Source organism: Loxodonta africana, chromosome X, assembly GCF_030014295.1.
Source record: "Loxodonta africana isolate mLoxAfr1 chromosome X, mLoxAfr1.hap2, whole genome shotgun sequence".
Classification (NCBI taxonomy): Eukaryota; Metazoa; Chordata; class Mammalia; order Proboscidea; family Elephantidae; genus Loxodonta; species Loxodonta africana.
This window is the reverse complement of record NC_087369.1, coordinates 168,335,496-168,340,265: the sequence shown is the minus strand read 5'-3', so window position 1 is coordinate 168,340,265 and position 4,770 is coordinate 168,335,496.

The following is a 4,770-nucleotide window of genomic DNA, read 5'->3' as shown; positions in this document are numbered from 1 at the left end:
ACAATTCAATCCATGACAATCTGATTCATTCCTGTTTCTAGGAGTAAGCCTTAAACTCAGCAAAGGCTGGGACTGTCTTTTTCTTTCATCACCATTTCTGTGCTGTCTTGCGGTGGCTGGTACTCAGTAGGAGCTCAGTAAATGTGTGTTAAATAAAGCATTGCTGGAGAAGGCCAGAAAAGCAAAGGGCTAGACCCTCTGAGCAGTTCTATTAATCCTAATGTATCCTCTGAGGATTTACTTCCTTCTCTGGCCCCTAAACCTGGCATTAGTTGTTATTTTACTGTTAATTATTTAAAATAGGGCTTGTTGCTCTCATCAAAGATGGCACATACATGTAATCTTGGGTAGCTCTCTTTAGATTGCCTACAGATGCCATGATATGGCCCAATCTCTTGTTACTGACAATCTAAGTTTGAACTATCCTAAGATCCCCAAGATCCAACACATGTAAATTTCTCTCGTCATACTTTTCCCATAGTGCATTTCGCATACATTAACAATAGGCCCAAATATCTACCCAGAACTGTACAAATATATAATTTATCTATGCCTCAATTTGTTTGATCACATCAAGCAGAAGAAATACGGCAGAAGGAAGCCAATAAAATACTTCAATTCTACAGTAGGGTTCCAATTTATACTTACCTAACCCCTTTCTCCTTGGAGCCTTGTTGGCAAAGTAGTTAAGAGCTATGACTTCTAATCAAAAGGTCGACAGTTAAAATTCACCAACTGCTCCTTGGAAACCCTATGGGGTATTTTTACTCTGTCCTATTGGGTCACTATTAGTCAGAATCAATTCTATGGCAATGGGTTTAACCCCTTCTCCTTTTTCTCTCTCCTTCTCCTTAAGGGAATGTATACGTGTGTGTGTGTGTATTTATTCCAAACTCATATAGCTCTTTTTTTTTTTTTTACTGGTACTGGAGATTATAAGGAGCCCTGTTGGTGCAGTGGTTAAGAACTTGGCTACTAACCAAAAGGTCGGTAGTTCGAATTCTCCTTGGTAACCCTATGGGGCAGTTCTACTCTGTCCTATAGGGTGGCTATAAGTTGGACTCAGCGGCAATGGGTTTGGAGATTATGAGACAGAGGATCTTCCCTCTCTGATCCCATGAAATAATACTTCAAATAATGTGTACACACTGGTAAAATCTATATATATAAAGCCATGAAATGGAAAAAAGAAATGTGTTGTATCTTTTATGGTCCCCAAATTATGTAAAGTCTATGTAGGTACCACGATTTTATTAGCATTAAACAAATAAAAAGAGGAAACAAATTTTCTAACAATTATACTAAGGCAAGGTGATAACATCATGTAGAAACAATGACAAGGTGGTTCTTGGAGATCTTTAGGGAATACAGATTTTGTATTTTTTAAATGTTCCATTGTTAGTAAGACTTGCTGTCAGGCTCTGAAAGGTGATTCAAATGGGTAATTAAATGCAATCTGTGCACTGACTGGCACAGAAGGTGAGGAGAGAAGCCATATCTGCCAGCGATGCTCTCGGTTGCTGTGACAACATGATTACAGACACTGAATCAGACTAAACACAGAGTCCCCAATCCAGAGCTGCCCACTTTCCCAGTCAGACGTATATATGAATGGCTCTTGTGCAGTTCATGCTGGGAAATATCCCTGGAGGTTACCTGCAAGCTTCTGCCCTCTCTAAAAACTCCAGCTTCCTTGTTACTACTGAAGTCAGTGCTGCAACATTCAGAAAGGTAAGGCCCTCCACCCACTGCCACTCAACCTGAAGCCTCGCAGGCCCTGGTGACCCTTGTTTCCTGGGGGTCTTTTGTGTATGTTTTAATATTTATATTTAAAAACTAAACAGTTGCCATCAAGTCAATTCCAACTCATGGCGACCCCGTGTGTGTCAGAGTAGAACTGTGCACCATAGGGTTTTCGATGGCTGATTTTTTGGAAGTAGACTGCCAGACCTTTCTTTTGAGGTACCTCTGGGTAGACTTGAACCTCCAACTTTTCAGTTTGCAGCTGAGTGCATTAACCATTTGCACCATCCAAGGACTCCTCCTCTTCCTTAAATGATGATTCAAATGGCCAAAGATAATGAGCCAGGCAGGAGATTGAGAATTTAGCCAACCTCCCTCCTACTAGAGCCAATCAAGCTTTCTATTCTACCTCTGCAAAGACTATGGTGTTTGCTGACCTGGATTGAACCTCTCTGAACATCAGTTCCCTTATGTAGGAAAGGGATGTTATGATGATTAGAAATAATGTATGCAAAGTAGCTAATTACAGACCTGGCTTTCAGTAGGCAATCAATACACTGTAACTTTTTACTTTGCTTATAATCTAGATTTTCTGCTGGAGTGGTACACTCTATGCAAAGACTGGCACAGTCTAGACAAGGAATAAATATCCAAACTTAATTAAAGCTACCACTAGAGTCTGTGCTGAGGAGCAGACTTGCAGAAAATGTTCAAAAATGTGTTCCAAGACGTAGGTGGGCTAAGACTTTTGTCATTTAGCTGCCTCTGGTTCACAGTTCTGGTTAGACTAATCTATGACGGTTGCTCTATGGTTTATAAAGAGCTTTCAAATTCAATACCTTATCTATTCATTACAATGCAGACAACTGACAACCTAGGCACTATTACTCCCACTTTATAGATGAAGAAGCCTGAGGCATAGAGGGGCTTACTGCCTTAGTTACTGGCAAAGCCTGGCCAGGGAAAACACAACTTTTCCAGCAACATCCTGGGTAAGTGGCAAGAGTTTGCCCTGAAGAGGTAAGCTTTTGAGTCTGATTTTATATCCCAGCTCCTCCACTGTTAGCTGTGTGGCTTCCAAAAACTAATTTCACCCTCCCTTGCTTCTTTCCTTGTCTGTAAAATCTGTGATACAAAAGGCTTGGCTGGTTGGGTTGTGGAGAGCATTAATTAGGAAGTGGGGGGCAAACTGTTCAGAGCCACATCTAGCATAGTAAGCCCTCAACAAGCACTACTCTCCTTTTCAGATGCATTACTGTCCTAATTCCTGGTCTCTCTGTTGGAGATTTCGTCCTGGGCCCTTTTTCAGATGACTTCCCCTGGGTGGGCAGCAGTCAGCTCCTCTGGCTGCAAGAGGAATGACAAAGAAGGCTTCTCTGTCCATTCCACACATCATTTCCTGCAGGGGAGCTGAGCTGCAGTGGAGAAGGGAGGCCATCAGTTTCATTGGAAATCAATCAATGCAGGAATCAGAGCAGCGGAGCTCAGGGACCAGGGTGGGAGGCATTTTTAGAACTGTCATTTTAAAAATATGTTCCCTCCTGCCTCGAGGCTCTCTCAGTGGGCAGATTTTAAAATAGAAACAAGTAACTTTAATTAGGCTCTAATTAGCCCCACAAGTTTGGTGAGCTAGGATAGTTTATTTTAGAAAAAAAAAATTATAATAACAGACGGAGGATTTTCCAGGCGCCACAACTTTAATTACAATCCCAAACACCTCAAGCTTGCTTACTGGGCCAATTAAATCAGCAGGGCAAAGGCAAAGCTAACGCACTACGCCAGACCCAAGCTATGATGATGCTTTCTACTTGAGTTTATTTCCAAGGGAATTTGAAAAGCAGATAACTTACAGTGCTTACTTAAATAGAAGCAGGAGGCCTTTACACTGTTGTTAATACACAATTAACCCTTTCAGGGCCAATGATATATAGAGCTACCACTTTTTGTACCTCTAGGGTTCATTGGGAAACCCTGGTAGCATAGTGGTTAAGCGTTACAGCTGCTAACCAAAAGTTCGGCAGTTCGAATCCACCAGGTGCTGCTTGGAAACTCCGTGGGGCAGTTCTACTCTGTCCTATAGGGTCACTATGAGTCAGAATCGACTCGACGGCAACAGGAGGGTTCACTGAGAACTACTTGTCCCACTGACAGTACATGCTGCAAGCAGGCAGGGCCCTACTGAACAGTTTGAAATGGAAAAAACAGGTGTGTGCCGCAAATTACTGTTTTTTACAGGGTATTTTATGAGATGGTGCTGAATCATTCTGAATTTTTGGTAAGAAAAATATGAATTTTGAAATTTTTTTATTTGGTACACATATGTACCTCTGGACTCCAAGGGTGTGATTTGTGGAATGAGGTGTAAAACAAAAACCATAGTACCTACCAAAAATTCAGACACACGCAATGATTCAGCCTGCCCTCCATTACTGAAAACACATAGCATCAACAAAAACTTACAGGGAAAAATAATTGGGATCTCAAAGATGGGTACTCTGTAAATCAGCGTTTCTCAACTGCAGGCCCAGGGACTTGTTTCCCTCCTCTTGCTGGCTTCCAGCCCATCCCCTAAGATGAAGACTCTGGGGTCTGAGAAGAACATTTCCACGTTGCTCCTCTGTAGGTAATTTAGATAACGAACCAGTCTACAGCATCACAGGTTAGAGCAAGACTATTCTAGATGTCCTCCTGGCACCTTGCAATGCATCAGTGAAGCCAGCCAGAGCAGAGTTCCTCTGAACTCAGGAAGAAGGGGAGCCAAAACCAAGCCCATTGCCGTCAAGTCCATTTCAACTCAGAATGACCCTATAGGACAGAGTAGAACTGCCTCATAGGATTTCCAAGGAGCGGCTGGTGGATTCAAACTGCCGGCCTTTTGGTTAGCAGCCACCACTGTGCCACCAGGGCTCCAGAAGGGGAGCAGTCTACGGAAAAACAATACCTTCTCCAATACCAGTTACACACCTAGAAAGGGGAAGGAGATGAAAGAGGTCTTACATTTATTTTCCTGACCATGTTTGGGAGAAT